This window comes from Rhinolophus sinicus, chromosome 2 (assembly GCF_057876585.1).
Source record: "Rhinolophus sinicus isolate RSI-liver-muscle chromosome 2, RSI-T2T, whole genome shotgun sequence".
Taxonomy (NCBI): Eukaryota; Metazoa; Chordata; class Mammalia; order Chiroptera; family Rhinolophidae; genus Rhinolophus; species Rhinolophus sinicus.
In genome coordinates this window covers 63695850-63716633 of record NC_142502.1, presented here as the reverse complement: position 1 = coordinate 63716633, position 20784 = coordinate 63695850, and the positions used below count along the sequence as shown (strand labels likewise).

At 41.1% G+C, this 20784-nt stretch overlaps 1 protein-coding gene across 1 annotated transcript in view; it reads left to right on the top strand.

Annotated features, from left to right (window-relative positions):
* The first annotated feature begins 5473 nt into the window (after positions 1 to 5473).
* Positions 5474 to 20784, top strand: part of HTR1E (5-hydroxytryptamine receptor 1E) — a 73852-nt gene continuing 58541 nt past the window's right edge. Inside the window, exon 1 of the mRNA XM_019743235.3 lies at positions 5474 to 6022. The gene's annotated coding sequence lies outside the window, so the exon portion shown is untranslated. The remainder of the gene's footprint in view (positions 6023 to 20784) is intronic.

Genomic DNA, 20784 nt, shown 5'->3' with positions numbered 1-20784 from the left:
TAATTAATTTCCAGAGCCCGATATAGCTAAATTTCAAAACCTTTCTTTAATGCCAACTCTTTCTGAAAGACTTGTGGCCAATGCCCTCCGTGTAGACATGGTACACGGAATTATCATGTTTGCTCAGTTACCTGTGAATTCAATAATTCACTGGAACTTCAGTAGGTGTGGGCCCTGTCAGACATGCATTCGTTGGGCCTCAACCTCCAAGACAAGCAATGATGTCTCCCTCAGGCTTTTACTTCCTGTTTCAGCATCCTCCTCAATATAAGCTCACTCTTTTTCTGTTTCCCACCACATTAGGCTTCACAACAATCTTTAAGAAAGAAGCTAATGACGAAAGTACCGCCTTTGGAGTCAAGAGACCTGGAATCTAATCCAGGCCCTGCCTCTGACCAGATGTGTGACTTTGGAAAAGGTCAGACACATCTTTCTTTTCTCAGCCCGTATCCTCATCTATACAAAAAAAAAAAGAAGTGTACTATATATTAATGTCTAGGTGTCTAATTTTTCTAAAAGTCTCTGGGATCTGATAAATGAATTTATATCAAATATATCTATATTGAGAGGGAGAGAAACACCTCCATTTACTAGCAGGGGCCTTGAATAAATCAAGTCATCTCTTAAGTTCTCTAGGTCTCACTACGGTGCCAGGTTACCTGGTTTTAAACCCCAGTTTGGCCACCTACTGGCTACAAAGATTTCAGAATGTTAGTTAACCTCTTTGCACCAGCCTACCCATCTAAAATATGAAGACAATAATAGCAATTTCCCCATAAGTTTGTTGCAAAGATGAAAAGAATTACTACACATAGCATATTTAGAGCCGTACTGCAAATGGTAAGAGCTCAATAAATGTCAGTTACTATTACCATCTTTATTGTTGTGACAAAATGAGAATAACAACCTGCTTGGACCCCTTCCCATGGTCATGAGGGCCAATTAAGATAAAGTGATTTGTAAATTTAAAAGAGATATTTAAAATTAAACAATTACACAAATGTCCAGCAACTGGTGACTGGGTTTTTTTAAATGTGCCATATCCATACAATGGAAAACAATTCAGTAATTGAAAGAAAGGAACTAACGGTACATGCTACATACAGATGAACCCAAAGACATTTTGTTAAGTCAAAGAAGCCAGATACAACATATTGCATATTTATATGCACTGGCCTGCAAATTTAGAGAGTCAGAAACCAGGTAAGTGTTTGCCTAGAACAGGGGGCGTGGGAGCTCGAAATTGACTACAAACAGGCACGAGGGGACTTTTCAGGAGAACGAAAAGTTCTACAATTGCATTGGGGTGATGGCTGCCCCCCTCTATCATTTAATAAACCCATTGAACTGTATACTCACAATGGATGAATGTTATGTAATATAAATTATACCTCAGTAAAGCTATTAAAATAAATAAGTAAATAAATAAAGCTAAGGTGTTATTGTCACCTAATTATGTTTTGCTGTAAACCATGTTTTGTTTTGTTTTGTTTTGTTTTCAAATGATTTGAAGTTACTGGGTTTTGTGAAGGGAGCAAAAGAGTTTTGAAAGTTTTGAATCTCTACACAAAATAATATTACTAATAACAAAATAAGAAACACCGTTGAAGGGACTCTGTGATTGGCCCACCTCTCCGCCTGCCCCACACCCTCACTATAAACTACCTCTGCAGGAATCCCCCGCTTTGGTGAACCTGAGTCCCACCGCCCCCTCACCCCCATAACCAGGCTTTCCTTACAGCTCTATCAACCCGTCTCTGGAACACATTGCAATGGAAGAGACAAGAACAGGCTTTAGAGCCAGTCATGGGTTCAAAGCTCACCTCAGCCACATACCACTTACTTGTACGTCTGTAGACAAAGTATTTACCCTGAGCTCCTCCTTTTCCAGAGGGCAGGAAGACAGACAGTGAGGCAGCAAGATGAGCCCTACCCCAGGAGAGCCTAGTCACACTCTGCGCATCTTTCCAAATCCAGGTTAGCCCCAGTTCCTCGGGCATAGGCTTCCCTGCTCCTGTTGCTCTCACTCTGCTCCTTCCGTAATTTCAGGTAGTAATTCATGAAAGTGCCTTCACACACCTTGACTTGGAGCTCCTTGAGGGCAGGGACTAGCTAAAGATATTTTAAGCTTGCGGGTTGGAGATATTCAAGAAATAGTTATTGAAAAGGTGTCAACTATTTCTACTCTTCATTGCTACTCACAATTATTTTTGATGAAGGAGTGTGTTGATCATGGGCCACTCTCCATACGAGAGCTTGAAGTTTTGTTCCATGTTAGATTTCTCCTAATCTACCTAGTCGGTCTTACTGATTTTCTATGGGAACAAATGTTAGCATGTGCCAACATGGAGAAATCGCCAGTCTGTGGCCACAGAATGGAGCTTTTGCTCACGGCAAGACCAACTTTTCCCGTAAGGTTTGCACCCCATGACATGTTCTGATCAGTTAAGTTAATAAACCTAGATTCACTATTTTGCTCCCTGTCTCCTGAGGTTAGTGAACACCATTAGCCAGTAGACTCAACAAGTAAATATTTTAGAGGAACAAAAAAATGCCTTTTTTTCAAAAGCTTTGCTGAAGACTGTTATGAATTAAATAATTTGTTCACAACATTTTGACACTCCCAGGCCCATCCCTACAGAGCCCAGACCTGCAGCCAATCCATAGCTAATATGTACTGTGAGCAAGATAGAAACCTTTGCTGTGGTAAGCCACTGAAATTTGGGGGTTATACTTTGTTACCATAGCATAACTTACTGAAAGTTGACTAGCGCAGAAAGCTACCTATAGACATTTTGGACTTTCCTTCTGGCCACAGATACAGAATGCAATTTGAAGCTCATTCTTTGAAAGCAACAGTAAAAGACATAAAAACTATGCCTAGGGTTCCTGGGATTATTTGGTGGGCTAACACACAGAGAGCACCTAGGATGGTGTGAGCTCCTCCGTAATACTACTCCTTCCCTCCCCATTTTATTCCCACTTCCATGGTGGAGGTGGGAAATCATGGACAAATGTCCACTAGGGTCTTGACTTTTCTCTATACTGGTGAGATGAACAAGTCATACACAGTCTTACCTTAAGGGCTCCCAGTCTAACTCCTAGCAGGAAAATGCAGCATGTGCATGCTTGTTTCCTCATATATTACAGTGAGGTCCCAGCTTCCAAGTGGAAAACTAATAAATGTGATTAGGATGTGGCTTGGGGATGGAGATAAGCCATGTTCATCATTTTTCCCACTACCAACCACCCCTCTTCCTATACACACAAAACCACTGCCCTAACCTCCAGCTGTTATTCCCTGATCCTGAGGCTGGATTAGATTGCCCTCCTTTGTTCTCCTCCAGTACCTTGTACTTCCCCCTTCTCCCAACTATTACTCTGGATTGGATTTACTAGTTTGTGGATCAATGTTTCCACTGGATTCTAGGATCTGTCAGAGAAGAAACTGTATCTTCTTTATTGTATTCCTAGAGTTGGCTCATGCCTGATACAGGGTGGGTGTTAACCATCATTATTTGAAGAAAGGAAGGAAGGAAGGAAGGAAGGAAGGAAGGAAGGAAGGAAGGAAGGAAGGAAGGAAGGAAGGAAGGAAGGAAAGAATGGAGGGAGGGAGGGAGAGAGGGAGGAAGGGATGACTTTGATTAACTAATTCCTTTATAATTACCTTTGAGTTCTCACTGCAAGTTGATGAATTTGTTATGCCTTGTGCCCAGGGCTCTACTCAATTGTTATAGATTTTTTAAACTGACAAGGAATTCTTCATTATCAAAGCAGTATGTGATTTACATATACCTACAGTCTTAAAGCACTCATAGAGTCCCATGGAAATGCAAATGAACAATCCACAAATTGAATTATCAGCTACTAATTAAGCAGATGTTGACTTTCATTAACACTGGTAAAATATATCCCAGAAGTTAATTAATAGCTTGAGAATGCCATGAACCTCATGAAGCTGAAATCTGCCAAAGCTGGGGTATTCTGAGCTATGTGCAGGAGAGTTTCCAAATCTAATATATGTTTCTATAGTTGCTTACACTGCAATAACCAAAGAATAGGCAAGCTAATTTCCTTAAAAAAAGAATATAACAAACCCAAATTTCCTTCATCTTTTGGAAGGACCATGTCCTCACTTACTCCTGAGATATCTAAAAAAACAAAAAACAAAAAAAACACAAAAAACAAAAAACCTTTGAGGTTCTTTAATAACATGAGGACTGATTCTTGTTCTGTTTATTTTTATGTAATGCCTCTATCATTAAACACCTTTGAAATGATGACTTGAAAGCACTATCTTTCTTTGATAGGAAAACATCCTTCCAGCCCATCGTCCTGTTAGGTTTTAGTCCACTTAAGCCGTTTCTGTTAGTGTAATAGGATGAACAGAAACAAATCACAATTCATGACTATAGTTTACCAGCTTTTCTTTCTCTTGTTCAGAGAAATTCCCTTTCACACCCATCACCCAACCCTTGCTGATCCTGAGGCATTCCAGGTGGCAGGAAGAAGGGCACACAGGCTTGCTTTCTGAATTGAAGAAGAATTCCATTTGTTTTTGTTTTATAATTGCCAATCTACAGACCAAAAAAAAACCTTCTCAATTCAGCCATAGGCTACACATAAGACAGACAAATGTGAGGCAGATATTTGGGGGAACAGCATGAGTTGTCTACAGAGGTTCCTGAGGTCGAGTTCCTTTCAGTGTGAAGATTGTATCAGGCTGTCTACAGATCATTTTGTCTGCATAAGGTTTTCTATTTCATTTATTGGCTCCCCATCTCTCTTCTCCCATCTGCCAGGGTTGTAGTTCAAATAATCTTGAGTTTTCCCCCCAAATATTAGGGAATTGATCTATGTAAAGCTTCAGGGTTTCAGAGCCACCCAAGTTCCTGACAGGAAGTAACCAACTAGAACTAGCCCTCAGGAAGCTTCCTTCATCAGTGCTACGATTCTATAAGGTCCCTCCCAAATTAACTTCTCTGGCCTTGCGGCAGGTGGACACTCCTGGACCACTAGGAAGAGCACAAAGCCTTCTGCCAACCTGAAATACCAGCTCCAACCTCCCCACCCCACCCCTTCTCCTTTTCTTCTTAGCTTTCCCCACCTCTCTGCCCCCTTTTACTTTTCCCCACCCCAATTTCCCTCCACTTCTTTCTCACATCCTTCTCCCCATCCCTCTCATTAAGGCTTTCTGTGCAGGCTGACTGTAATTTTCCCCTCAAGGAATGTTGAGTAATTCACCTCCGAAGGGTTTGCCTGGAGGAGCGTGCAGAGGCAAAGTTCAAACCTCCCCGCTCTTCCTTCTCTCCTCAACCCAGGCTGACCGCACAGGAGGGGAATGGGACCTGCCTCTCATGGCGCCAACTGGCCCCTTCTCCTCCAGGGCCGCTGCCAACAGAGGGCTCAGGAGGTGGGACCCTTGTCCACACCTCCAACGCGGTCGGCCGGGTTTATAGTGTGGACAGCGCTGCCCTCTAGTGTTTGCAGCCGAGAGCACTGAGGGCTCCATCAGCTCCAGAATTTCTTTTACAGCCTAAGCAAGACCTGAAGCACCTCGGAGCTAAGACCCCCAGTTCTCTTCCACCACCACCGTCCGCATTGCATCCCGGCTCACGTTTTCATCCCACCCATCCCCTTCTCGGGTCAAGGGTGTCCTGAATGGCTGCAACCGGCCGGTTGATTTAATAGACTGTCCCCCTGCTCCTGCGCCTCCTCCTCTTCTCCGCTCTCGCTGCCTCTTCCAGTCTGGGCGCCCAGACTTGACGAAGCGCAGCACCTACCACCCAGCGCGCCGCGCTCCCGGCTCCGTCTCGCCGCAGCCCTGAGGCATCGTTGCGGGCAAGGGACTCTCGAGAGGACAGCACCCCGGGACTCAGCGTACCTCAGAGGCAGGTAATGCGAGAAGCGGTGCTTTGATAAAAGCTCGGGAGAAAAAGGAGCGTGTTCGGAGTCAGACTTCTGGAGCCAGCGGGACGCCCAATTCGCCCAGTGCGACGCGGCTGCACGCACCGTCCACAAGGTGAGGGGCGCACTCGCGGGGGCGACCGCGACTTCCCTGCTCATCCCCACCCCGGACCAGGGGCTCCAGCTCGGCCTTGGGGGGATTTTTGCTACCTCTGAGGCGGCGGGGGTTGGGGCAGGAGGCGGGAAACTAAGGGGGTCGCCTGGTAACCGTACCTGCCCCCTGGACCTCTTAATAAGGAATGCATTTCTCAAACAATCCCCCCCAGATGTGTGAACCTGAGTGTCGACATTGTGTATAACTGTGGTTTATGAATTTTACCCTGCTTCCTTGTGAAAGGATTTGAGGCGGCTTAAAGATTTTTAAAATGTGGAAGGGATTCTAGGAGGAAAAACTTAAGTGGAAATCCCGCGGAGAGGGGTGAGCTCCAGGGACTGCTGGAGTACAGATGAGGTGATTTCAAAGCCAAGGCCGACTGAAAACCCTTTGATTAGAGAGGACAGCATGGTTGCTCCAGCCCTCACCAAATAATGATGTGCTTAGTCCTGATAAAGAAAATTCCCAGGTGGAGCTGACTCTTTTTCTTAAATTACAAAATAAAGCTTGGAAGTGCGAGTTATGATGGGAAGTTTGGTCTTAAGCTATTTCCACCCAATACTGCAAGGTGAGAGACTGGCCCCCCACGTAGTGAAATGAATGGGAATCGAGACTAAATGCAAGTGGTTCCTGCTCCTATCACAGGACCATACATGGTTCTGCCTTGCTAAAATACGGCATGTATACTTCATGCGTCTGCCTGCGTCCAGTTTTGGGCAAGACCATGTATTCAATCCAACCCTGCATGTCCTTGGGTGAGAATGATGAGGCGGAGAGCGGCAGCATCCCAGGGAGCTTCTTCCTGACCTTCCTCACTGTCCTTCTCTGCCTCCTGCACCAAATCTCTCAGAGTCCACGATGGGATAATGGATGGGCAAATGGTTTGGAGAGGGCTGTTTTCCTCAATAATTCAGGGTTCTCCTATCATTCTGTTTTTACCCCCAGCTCCAAGCAGTATATGCTCTGGTCTGAACTTGACATTGGTTTAGGATATATATTTGCCACAGTTACACATTTGGACATAATGTGTATGATCTTAAACACCCAGGATGGACTTGTGAATCTGGGGCTTTTCTGACAATCCTATTCAAGCGGCAGGAAGCAGGGGCCTGGGTCTGGCTCCCTGTGCAGTCTCTTCCCTGGGGAGTATATTCGAAATCCCTTTGAAATCATATTTCAAATACAAAGAGGAGATTATAGCCCGCCTTTCTTCTCCTGCTGGTGAACTTGTATTCCTGCTGAATTAAGTGAGATGACCTTGTCTTCAACAAATAAATGAGAGGAGGCATTTCAGGCCCACTTAGCAATTTCAGAAAATAAGCCTATGCCAGCGCTTGCCTTTTTCCTCCCTTCAGAACTTTAGCCCCCAGACCACAGAACTCTGAAAATGAAGCTGGCCTCCTAGGTAGCAGCCCAATTTCTGTAGCAGGTTTAAAGCAAAGTATGTTGCTCATTTCTGAAACTGCATAGCACCTCCACAGCTAACCAACCATTTTGCTGCCTAGAGGTGGGAGATGTGCTTCAGCCCAGATATTTCATCACTAGAGAGCTATACAGAAAACTCATTCAAATCCTGATTCATCATTGTTGAGAGAACTTCACGATTATGTCATCCTCACCTGATACGGGCTGTTGAAACACAAGGATTGCTACAAAGCTCTATAAATTGAGACTTGTGATGGTAGAGTGGGAGAGGGGCTCAAAGAACAATGCAGGTAAGACTGAGCCTCAGAGTCAGGTATGTGCATGGTGCCAGATTCCTGTAGGTGACATTGTCCCTTTCTTGAAGATTTCCAGGGATGAACACTTCGTAGCTTATTTTTATATTAAAAAGTATTCATATCAACAATTTATTAATACATACACCAGCTGGAAAATTTTAAATTCCACAGAAATCAACATCATGAACATAGTAAAGTCAAGTTTTCATTCTTTTCTCTTCTGCCCATGGTGACTTTACTCAGGGCCTGTTCCTAGACCCAGTGTTCCTTGGTGTCCTCCTGGACACACCATTCCCTCAGCACGTGTTGAGATATTAGTCACAGCCTCCCTTGCAGCTTACCCTGTTGTCGCCTTTGTTAGTCAAATGTGCTATTCTAAACACTTGCCCCCCATTTCTTCTTAGTGATGCCCGGTCAGCATTAATCATGTAAATATATTTCTGTTCTTTGGAAGAAAATAACCAAGTTAGGATGTCTCAGAGATGGTATTTAGGAAGAGACAAAATCCAGGATGCATCTCTAGCCCAGATGACACTGTGATATGTTCCTATTTGCTGCTGTTTGATGCGATTATTATAGGTTGGTGCAAAAGTAATTGTGGTTTAAAAGGTTAAAAATAATTGGAAAAACCACAATTGCTTTTGCATCAACCTAATATAATATGGAGAACAAAGTGAGATGCATCACTAGCAGCATCTCCTTCCCACCGGGCTCAGTCACCATATTACGCCCCACCACTACCACCGCCAAGATCCCAAGTTGTCTCATGGAAAGTAGTTCCCTTTTCAGAAAGCCTGAGGCCCTGACCCGATAGGTCTCTTCTCATTATGCAAACATTCTAGGTATTCCCTATACCTCAGCTTTACACACAGGTTTTTTTTTTTTTCATGTTTCTGTTGTCCTTCTTGGAATTTTACTTCTATGCTACCCTTTAAAAGTAAAAGATCTAAATCTAATACTTCAATATGGGGAGGCCTTCCCTCTATTTCTGTAGGTTTATTTACATGAGAAAATAAGCTTGAGGCTGCTCAAGAGGTGAATTTCAACCAAATAAGGCTTTATTGTTTATACCATATGTTCTCAAGGCCATCTCAGGGCAGAGGTGAATCGGGCATCTCATGTTTTTGGCTCCTTTCTTCTCCACCTCCCCCATTTTCATACACGTGAAATTAAGTGAACATTAACTTCAAGGAAACACTGAAGATGAGTATGCCAAATAAAAGAGAGGGCAGATGGGTGGACAGGTAAGAAAAAGCGGGGGGGGGGGGGGGGGAAGGGGGCAGCGTTTCTTTAGAGTGGCTGACTTCTCCCTTGTTTTCTGCTCCCTGAGTCATTTTCTAAGAACCAGTATCATGGCCCTGAAAGCTTGGGGCCTAGATGAGTCCACTTACCAAAGTCCATCTTCCTGAGAATAAAATAACTTTTATCAATATCTAATCTACTTTTCATAACTTGGTATCCCTTCCCACATTTTGTGGATTAAGAAACAGAAAAAGAATTTATAAAAATTGGCATAATCCTTGAGAAGTCTGATACAGTCTAATTCTAACTTTATTTTTCATATTTGTTTTCTTTTGTTTTGTTTTTTTGTCTCACCCACTGTGCATTACTTGGTTTACTATGGTCCTTGTCCTAATAGAGTTCAGTGCTTTTATTTCAAGGTCGTGTTCCCCTGAGACTTGCAAAATGAAAAATACACATAGCCAGCAACACACTTCGTTGTTCATTGTTGTTCATAGGTTCATTGTTGATCAATTCTCAACACATGCAGTTGTAGGATTAGGAAGACAAAATCCTTTAGAAGAAGCTGTAAAATCCAATCTGGACCATTGTAAAGTACAAGTTGGAAGAGGAATGAGCATCTCAAGAATCTGGTTATCAGTGCAGACCTGATGGAAGGTCTGTATGAAATCTGACATCAGAAGGAAAGCATTTCTATAGCAAGAAGATAATATTTTGAAAACTAGCAACCAGTAGCAGCAGCACTTGTAGTTCTAAATTCTCAGATCTTCCTATGATCCCATCTACCTAACATGCCTGAATAAAGCAAACCTAGACCCCATGAAATATCTTTCCTTAGCTATAGCTGTTCTTTACTCCTTTATCAGATAACGGGCATGTGGTAATATTTCCAGGGATTTGGGAAGGAGCTGACTTCAACATTAAAGTATGGGTTTTGTTGGGACCATTTGTCCAGGAAAATGAAGTCTGTGTCAAGACTTGTATTCTAGAGAATTCAAGACAAGCCAGAGTGTCTCTGGGGAGTAAATTCCACCAAATGGATAGAGATTGATAGGTACTACCTCCCAAAAAGTGTTTTCAGCTACAATACCATAATAATGTTCAGAGATATCAGAATTCTATTTATCTGTCCTGGGGGGAGGGAAAAAAGAGGAAGAAACTAACACAGGACGAGTGCCTGCTATGCTTCAGGAATTGTGCTAAGAACTGCACATATGTTCTGTTATTTAATCCTCAAAAAAGCACTGAAGGGTATGTATTATCAACCCCACAATTCATTCATTCATTAAAAACCTGTATTTGTCATTCAACCGCCTGACCTTTTCAGGAAGCTGCAAACAATCCAGAGTGATTGAAGTGAACACACACAGTGAAAATAGCTAGAGAGAAGGTTTGAGAAGTGTGCTGTTCATAGAGAGGATCCTATGAATTTGACTTCATCCTGTAGGCCTGGGGGAATCATTATAGGAGTTTCAAATATATTTATTTTAAGAATAATGTACATACAGGAAAATGTGAAAATCCTAAATATTAAGCTGAGCAACTTTTCTCAACATGAACAGACTCATGTAACTAAGCACCACCAAAATAATAAATGCAACACCACCACCACACAAGTTCCTGTCCTGTCCCCACCCGGTCATTACTTCACCCTCCTCCCTAAGTGTAACCACTACCTGTATTCCAACGTCATAGATTATTTTCAGCTATGGTACAGGATGATCTTTTTGTGTGATTTGGCTCAATGTTATATTCATGAGATTTATTCATGTGGATGGTTGTTCATTTATTGTTGCAGTACAGCATCATATTGTACAAATATGCCACCATTTAATTATCCATTTTTACCATTGATAGTTATGTGAGTTACTTCCAGGTTTTTGCTGTAATAAATAATGCTTCATTATAGTATTTTAAGCTGTTGACCAAAATAATTAGTTTCATTTTACAGAGAGCTCACCCTGGCTGTAATATGGGGTGGAAGGAAAGAGGTCTGCCGGAGGAAGTTACCGTAATGACAGCGCAAACCAAGACAGTCGTAGTAGACATGGAGAGAGGGAAACAAGATGAATTGAGGTTGTAGGGGCAGAAGGAAATAATAACACGCAGAGATTAAGTGGATGTGAGTAGTGGAGGAAAGTATGGAATGCAGGACAATTCCGAGGTTTCTAAACCTGGTGAGTGACATTTCCTTTCTCCAAGACTGAGAACACAGGAAAATGGACAATAACACATTTGTTGGATCTCAAAAGATTAAAAGAATTGCCCAAGGTGGTTCCAAAGCTGTGCTTCTGCTACAAAGCACTTTGTTTCTCCCCTGGCTCCCATCATGCCCCTTCCTTCTGCAATAGCACCCCTCACACCCCAATTTGCAATGGGTAGTAACCTGAAAAGGAACAAGAACTACTGCATATTTCCTGAACTGTTGCCCTATAAATCATTGGCTTTTCCCTTCAATTTTGTCTCCTTCGAACAGCACAATCACAAGAAAAGGAGATGATGATGAATCAGCTGAAATTTTGTTTTATCTTTTAGACTACAAGACAGAATCCAGGGCAAGAGAACGGAAATGAAGCAAATAGAATGTAGACCACCTCATCTTGTTCTGGTTGGTTCAGGAAGACAGACCCAGTTAACACAAGAATAGGGAGGCAGACTCCAACGCTTAATGGAAGAACTGCCTGACACTATCTGAAAATGCAGTGAGACTGCCTATGAGGTGTGGAGTCTGCATCAGTGGATAGTGCAGCACCCTTGGGGGCACGTCACAGGTTGCGTTCTCCATACTCTAAGAGAAACATACTCTGCGATGGGGTGTATTAGGCAGGATGTATGTAAGGGAATGCCCTTGGGAATCAGGCTGGAGGAAGGAAAGGAAGTCAAACTGGGCAGAGGGAGAAATTGAGCTGCAAAGTGGGCCCAACAACAGCCTCAGCTAACCTCATGGGGAGTCTGCACTAAAATGGTCCATCAGAGTTGTCCCAAGGTAGGCCAAAAAGGGTCAGGCTTTTCAACCCCTTCCTGCCTCAGGAGCTGAATGTGGACTGCCCCTGAGAAGAGCACAGTCTTGAGGAGGCAGCTGTCTGCCACTGAGGACATCCCTGAAGGGGCTGACAGCTGAAGGCTAACCTGACCCAGTCCCAGCAGCTGGGCTATAAGCCTTTTCTTGAAGGAGGGATCTAGGAAGCTTGTCTCTGTGTCTATCTCAGGACTTTTTTCATATGGACTTCAACCACAAAGGATTAAACTAGATAACTTTCCAGGCTCCTTCCAATTCTGAGATCTGCATTTACTTAAAATATTTCACTTGAACCACTCAAAATGGGTGGGTGCAAGAATTCTCATAAACATATATGGCCCCTTGATGCAGAACTTCTCATAAGGTAGAGAGGGTATACGGCCAACTGTCTTTAGAAAGAACTTTTTAGATGATCATAAAGGCTGTGTGTGTGTGTGTGTGTGTGTGTGAGAGAGAGAGAGAGAGAGAGAGAGAGAGAGAGAGAGAGAGAGAGAGAGAGGATAATACCTGTATTTAACGCTTGGACCTGCGTGACAACTGAAATATAACTGAAAAACTGCTCATGAAAAGTCTCTTCTTACTCTCTCAGCCTGTGCAACTCAGTAAGTACCCAGAAAAGGGATTTTATGCTGTACACTTCTTTACACTTTTGACAAGGGACTGGCTGATACTTGTCAGCTTGAAGAACCTCTCAAAGCAGATTCTGCTGGGAATATCCCTGCTCTCCTGTCAGACACAGCAGCCCCTGAACTGGAGACACTGCCCCTGACTTTATGGTTCAGTGCTGGGGCTGTGGCTTCCAGCTTTCCTATTTAGTGAATTCCGACCAAAAGAGCCACTCCACAAAACTTTAATGGCCCAGAAAGGGTAGAATCACACTGTTTTCTGCGTCCATCCAGCTCCATTCCTGGGTGCTACTTACTTTTTCTCCCAGTTTGGTCTCATTTCAGAAATAGTTGTAGTGTCTGCAGAAGCATCATTATAAAAGAAACATGGTTCTTTAAGAAACTGTCACTGATTTCTGGCCTTTGTTGTATTACTTTTCTGTAACATTCTTACTCCAATTCTCTGGTTTGTTTCTATTGATTGTAATCTGATGCTCCTCCCTCACTGTGTTCTTATCACCTAAAGCAAATTCTTTCTTTGATGGCCTTGTGCCTCAGTTGTCCCACCTCTAAAATGTGAATGACAATTCCTGCCTTATAAGCATACTGTGCGGAGTGAAGAAAGGGTAATGCAACATGCACCGTGAAGAAATGGGAGGTATTATTACAACTATTATCTCCATAGTTATTCTTGTATGGGTGTTGTAGAAATAATACTGAATTTAAGTGAAGCATATGAAGCTGGCCTTGTAGAAAATAAAGAGAAATGGGTTTGGGCTGAGTTCCACTGCTTTGAACCCTATTGACAAGAATTTTTTTCCCTTTTACTTATAATACTGCCTCAGATCAGGTATGTCTTCAAGCCCTCAGAGAATGCCCTTGAGTGGTGCTTTCTCCAACCATTGAATCTCCACACTGAATTTACTCACAGATACCTCCTTTATAGATGTGGAAGCAGAGACTGACCCCAGGATGTGATTCCAGTTCAATTGGCCATTGCTCGGCACCCAGAGAGTCACATGATTTCCACATGCTCTGTAGGGGTTGCTCTCAACCTTAGTGAGCAGAAGAATCACCTGGATTGCATGTTAAACCTCAGACTCCTGGTCCCCACCTTCAGATCCGCTGATCAGTAGGGTGGGATGAAGCCAAGAATTTGCATTTCTCACAAACTCCCAGGTTATGCTGACGCTGCTCATCTGCAAACCACGCTTTGGGTGGCATGAAGCTACCAGGGTCAGCATAACATAGAAAACTATATGTTTTTGTTACAGCTAAAGAAACAGAAAAACATATAAGGGAACTGACTCTCAAAGAACTACAGCCCTGATTAGAGATATGTAATCTTTAAGCAAGGAAGCATGTTGCTCTCATATTGCAAATATTCTATTACCAGAGTCTACTTTATGGGGAAAGCAAACTGCCTTTAGAGGTGAGCAAGAAGACCACATCAATGAGCCAATGCCCATCTCAAAGATTACCAAAAGTTTATAAAATTCAGTATAAATTCATAACTTTTGAAAACTAATAAACTAGAAATAGAAGAAATAAATTTCCTTATAAACTAGAAAGGAACAGTTTGTCACAATAAGAACATCTTTCTGAAACAAAAGCTAACGTCATTCTTATTGGTAAAGCACTATAAAGATAGAACAAGGATGCCTGCACTGTCATGCCTTCATTATTTAACACTCATCTGAAAGAAAAAGGAAGGGAAGGAAATGGAAGGGAATGGAAGGCGTGTTATAAATTTATAAATTCTGGTCAGGCAGTAGCTGTTTATTGTTTACCGATTATCAACTAGGAAAACTCAAATGAATAAATGAAAATGCCATTTTAAGGAATGGGAGAATTCAATAAGATGAGTAGCTACAAAATATACAAAACCACTAGCTTGCCTGACTGGCAACGATACAATTGCAGGGATTTATACTAAGCTTGCAAATCACTGTGGAGAAAACAGGCCTGAGAAATGGAAGAAGATTCTGTCAGAGTCCAAGAAGAATGAGAAATGAAAGCCTGCCTCATCTGAAGAAAACGGAGGAAGAGGACCCCGTAGGAAAGGACTCCACATTCCAAAACTCATTCCTATGAATTCTATAATATTTATCCCTACAATACAGTGTGGCATTGTAATTAATTATCTCCTGTACTATCATAAATGAACAGAACTGTATTCTTCCTTAAGTAGCTTACATCTTAAAACTTTATTACATACTGCAAATTTCAACGTGGAACTCCGCCCTACCAAAGGAAATTTTTGTCACCTGGCATGAGAATTTGACATTTAGAGAATTTGATCCATAAATACTCCGGCATAATTTAAGTAACCATTCAGGGAAAGAAATAGGGTTTTCTCTTTGATTATGTTTTTGTTAGAATTATTTTAACTTTTTGCTGACTCTGTCCCTGCAAAACTAATTCAATTCCTTATACAGATGCTCTTTTAAAAATCTAGTATTAAATAAAGCATTTAATAAGTAATTGGCCATTTTGCAAATAAATTTACAAGTAAATATCTTTCAGAAAAAAATTTAAATAAAATTCGTATTGGCATATTTTATTTCATAGATTCTAAACTGGTAAATCAATGCAATCTCCTCACCCATTCCGTGACATGATAATCCTGTTTCCAAGGCCACCTGAGGCCTTATTTTATACTTAAGGCATTGGAGGACCAAAATGGACTGACTCCAGGGTTTGGTGATTTACATATAAATAAAGCATCTTACTAAAAAGGGATGAAAATGACTAGCAAAAACAAGAATCTCAAAGCTCTTAAGACTTGATTTGTTTTTCAATTTGGTAGCAGAGGCAATGCTCCTGTGATGCAAATGGAACAATTTTCTCCAGCACATCATGGCAATTTATACCATTATACCAAGAAGGTGATGGTCAGCCAGGTCCCACTGACTTTAGAATAATCTCTCACGTTGCCTTGAGTGTACTGAGTGCTTCTTTCTCAGACATACGTAACATTAGCCTGCATCTAATTAATTATAGACAGTTCCATATTATGGTTATTATGATTGCTACACATTATTGTTGCTGTATTAAAATATGTGGATTTTGTAGCTTATCGTTTACCTGTCTAATAAAAATGAGTATGAATCTAATGGTGAGGAGCATGCAGCAGAGACTTAGGGCCAGACGACCTGGGTTAATGTCCCCACATCGTGGCAGTGTGAGCTGACTAGTTTGTCATCATTACAACAGGACAGTAATACCTGCTCTGCCTACCTTAGTCTCCTTTCAGGGAAGTTTCTCAAATCCAAGTGTGCTGTTGAAATTCATCCTTTAATTATCACCTGTATTAAGTCAAACTGCTTCTTGTATCATTTACAAGGGCAATTCAGCATGGGACTCAAGCCCAAATTCAGGTGTCCAGGGAGTCAGCTTCTTACCCCATCTCTGTCAGTTGTTAACTACTTGCATTAGGAAAAATTACTTCACCTCTCTAAAACGTAACTTTCTCAGTTGTTAGGTGGGGCTGGCATAATAGTATTACCGCATAGGGCTATTATGAGAATCAAAAAACATGCATTACAAATTACCCCAAAGCCTAATGGCTTAAAACAACAGATTTTTATTATTTCACACTTCATGTAGGTTGGGAATCTGGGCATGGCTTTGCTGGGTCCTCTGGCTCAGGTTTCTCACAGGGCTGCAAAGTGTCAGCTAGGACTGCACACATCTCAAGTCTCAACTGGGGGAAGACATGCTTCCAGAGTCGCTGGCGTAGCTGTTGACAAGCCTCAGTTCCTGGCTGGCTGTTGCCTGGAGACTGCCGCTCATTGCCACATGGGCTATTATCAACACCCTGCTTTTCCCAGAGGTTGCAGCTTGCTTTCTCCCAAACAAAGGCTAAGAGTGAGAGATTCCAACATGGAAGCCACAGTCTTTTTGTAACCTAATCGCAGAAGTGACATCCCATCACTTCTGCTATATTCCTTTCATTAGAGGCAAGTCACTAGTTCCAGCCCACACTCAAGAGGACACAGTGAAAGAAGGGTCTGAATACCAGCAGCAAGGGATCCCTGCGAGCCATCGTAAGGCTGCCTACCACAACACAATAATACACAAAAAGCGGTTTGATAAGGGCTCAACTTAGTGTCGGCTGTTGATATTATTACCTCATAGAACTGTTCTTACGCTGAAATGAGATCATCCAGGTTTTAAAAAATGGTAAAATGTAAAGATCCACGCAAAAATCAAGATTTTATTAGTTTTATTAACATTGAGAATCTAGTTCCCAGTTGCAAGTGGTGATATAAGAACAGCAAACCAAGGTCTAAGAGATCTGAATTCTACATCTTACTCTGTGTGTGACCTTGGAAAACCATTTATTTGTATCATGCCTTAATTTTCTTATAAGAGCAAAGGTAATAATAGTCTTACCAAGATAAAATGTGATAGTATACATAAAATTATGCTGAAACCTAAAAATTAGATGATGATTAAAATTAGATGATGATGATGAAGATGGCAAAAATATGTAAAAAGATTACGTATTTCAGCTACTGCTTCTTGTTCCTGTGTTAACAATTGAGCTAAATAGGTGTGATTTTTATCAGTTTTATTTAAATGTTTGCATTAAATCCTGCTACTCCCAATTTTTACAGTAACTTTGTATGGCTTAATCTAATATTGCTTTGCACATTAGCTATGCTGCCCTGAAAGGTGGATGCAAATAGAATTTTTGGAAATGGACTCATAATTCAAATGCACAGAGAGGGTTTCCATATATCTAGTGGAATTTTACCATGCACATGAGATATTGTAACATAATTAGCATTTCTATAATGTAAATCATTATCTTTATCTAATTAGCTTGAATTATCTGACATTATATCAACTGCTCTAGAATTAAACACACCTGTATAAATATTCTTCTAGTATATAATCAAGCCTTATATTTATGAAAGAAGGAACTTGCAAAACAGCCTTTTGAAGTAGACAAATATAACCAACTCTTGGTTATCTCAAAGAGTGTTTTATGTTTGATTCTAGTGCTACCTACATTTCTTCTCTCACTGTAAACTGACACAAATTTACAGGCACAAAACAAGTAAAGTTCAAAACCCTCTGTTCAACAACTTTAAGGGTTTTTTTCCTTGATTATAAAGGTATTACATATTCATTGTAGAAAATGTGAAAATATAAAAACGTATACAGATCATCAAAATTACTCAAAACCCCACCATCAAGAGATAGTTACTATTGAGACTTAGGTACATTTCTGCTTCCCCTGTGTTTTTCCTCTATATAGGCAGAAAACAGATTTTTCTTTTTAATAAAATTAGAAGCATACTATGTATTTTTTATCCAATTAACTTTTTGCAATTGACATTTTATCTTCAATACTTTCACATATAATTGAATATTATTTAAAAACATCACTTCTAATAGGTGTATAATATTCTATCATAAGGATATATATGCCATAACTCATTTAACCAGTCATTGCTATTGGACTTTTAGGTTGTCACCAGTTGTTTGTTTTTTAATATAGTACTATAAAACTAGAGTGAGAAAAGAAATTTTCACATAAATCTTTGTCCTTCATGATTCTGATTATTTTAGTAAAAGTTCTGTAGCAAAGGAAGTCACTAGGGGGAAATGAAGTTTGGTCATTTAAGTGCGGATAGGATTTATATATACATCATAACCTTCTCTTCCCGCTTCCCTTCCTTCCCTTCTTTGGCAGAAGTTTATAGGCTTTTAGTGCTGGAAATTGCCGAAGCAACAATCTAATTGGGGTGGCCATCTGTGGTTTCTGGCCTACCCAGCACCCATCCCCCTTCTGTGGTAACAGTGCCCTGACTTTCCTTGAGGAACCACGTCTCTTCACGCTCGTTCTGTATGGTTCAGATCAAACTGAACGCACCCTTTACTCCAAGAGTTGCATGTGACCCAGACCAATCATATCATCTTGCTTTCCTGGTTACTGTGCTTAGTTCAGGGATGGCCCATGATCCAGAGCAGACCATTCAGAATCAATGAAACTCAGTTCAGGGGCTCACAGGGACCATGAAGGTATTATGTCTATACTGCTTTGGAGATATGAGGACCTATGCCTGGAACCACTGGGACCTGGCATAAGGGCAGAGCCTCCTAAAGATAAAAGCTTACATGGTGAGAAGAAAACATGGAGAAAGGTTCTTGAGTACACTTGTTTGAGTTTTTAGATCTACCCTGGACATTGAAGTTTCCCAAGCAAATACATTCCCTTTTATTTTGCAAAAAAAACAATTTAAGAGGATTTCTTTCATTTGTGTTCGAAAGGATCATCACTGATCCAGAGATCTTCCACCCTCAATCGATGAAAATGAGTGGTGATTAAGATAGTAGAAGTACATACTTTATAACTTTGTGAGGTGTGGTTAAGACAGATCTGGAGCTAAACCCTAGTTCCATCACTCAAGCTACATGACCTTTCCCCACTCAAGGCTAATACTTACCTAACAAGGTTTTGAAGGGTTAAAGTTACTATGTGAAAATAATGTTGCAAAGATTTTGTAGGGTGTCAGATGGGCACTTGTCTTATTAGGGAGACCACTTCATGGACAGTATAGATGCCTGACCACTGCTCGGTACACCTGAAGCTGAAGCTGAATAATATCGAATGTCAACCATAATTTAATACACATATATGGTCACAGGATGTGGAGTACAGCATAGGGAACAGAGTCAATGGAATTATAACAGCTATATCCAATGTCAGAAGGGTAGTAGAATGGGGGAGGGCGGTTATCACTTTGTGAGGGATGAAGTGTCTAACTGTTACATTGTTTTGTAAACCTGAAACTAACACAAAAAAAATTTAAAAAATAAAGAAAAAAAAAAGTGCTTAGGACAGTGCCTGGCACCTCGTATGTGTTCTAGAAGTGTGGCCTTGCTGCTACTGTTCTTACTTTGAACGTGAAACACTGGATGGTAAATTTCTCACATGCAGGGATTCATTGGCCAAGCTAAAATTCCAGCTGAGGTCTTCTCTCGTCTCTGCTTAGTGGGCCTTCTCAAAAGTTTACCACGCCGTCATCTTTATGACAGATTTAAGCATTAAGCTTTGAGAGGTTTTCTGTCTATATATTTGAATGTTTCTGTCAAAAGCATTCGAGGGAAACCTGGAGCCCACAAAATAGGTTTATGTTATTAGCAGTGACCAGACCCTATTGTTAGAACTGTAGTTTATAACTTATTTCTGAATATAACTTATATAACTGAATATCTTTTATTATAAGAAATTTAGTTAAATTCACTTTTTACTTAAAATGAAAATATGTTTCATTGCAATTTCTATTATTACAAGTGACTGAAAAAGAAATACTTGGTACTCTTCCCAGCTTTTTATTGTGTAAATAAAATATACCTTCCCTTCCCGGTTGCACTTACAGAATGCTTAAATCATTCTCTATTCAGTTAGTAGGCTCCCATTACCTACTGAGCACTGGGTGAGCATGTTTGCTGGGAGAGGCAGCTGGTCTCTCCCAAATGTAAATCAGATTTCATCACGTCTGGCTCAGAGAGAACGTGGCATATGGCAAATGAATACACAGCTGCCTGGTGAATTTTTCCACCGAGAATTAGTCTAATACCTAAATGCACAGTGAATAAAACATTTTCTGAATAAGAATATTATGTTCAAATTCCTTGTCACTGTTAAATATTAAGAGTTGGGTCATTCTTTTGAATTATAACAAAATCCCACTATCTTACTTGAAAAGGTACATGTATTTACGGTCATACTATTCAAGTCTAGGCTGACTTTTAAATTCTATTATTTGAAAACATTTTCAGACAGCTACTATTGCCTGTTATTAAAATACAAGCTCTTCCTTGAAGTTTTCCGTAAGGCCTTGGAAAGTTCTGATAGAAATGGGGGGTGTGGAGGAATAAGGGTGTGGGGGGAAGTCCCTGGCCCTGGGCTTTGCAATAGTCAGGTCAGAGTTCAAACACAGCCCTGCCACTTCTTGGCTTCCTGGCACTGAGCAAGGTACTTAACTACCCTCTGCCTTAGTTTCCACATTTGTAAAATGATAGTAATAATATCATGCAATGATGATGATAATATGTACAAATCTCATCGGATTGTTGGAATGAAAATGAGAAAATGCATACAATGCTCTGAGCATA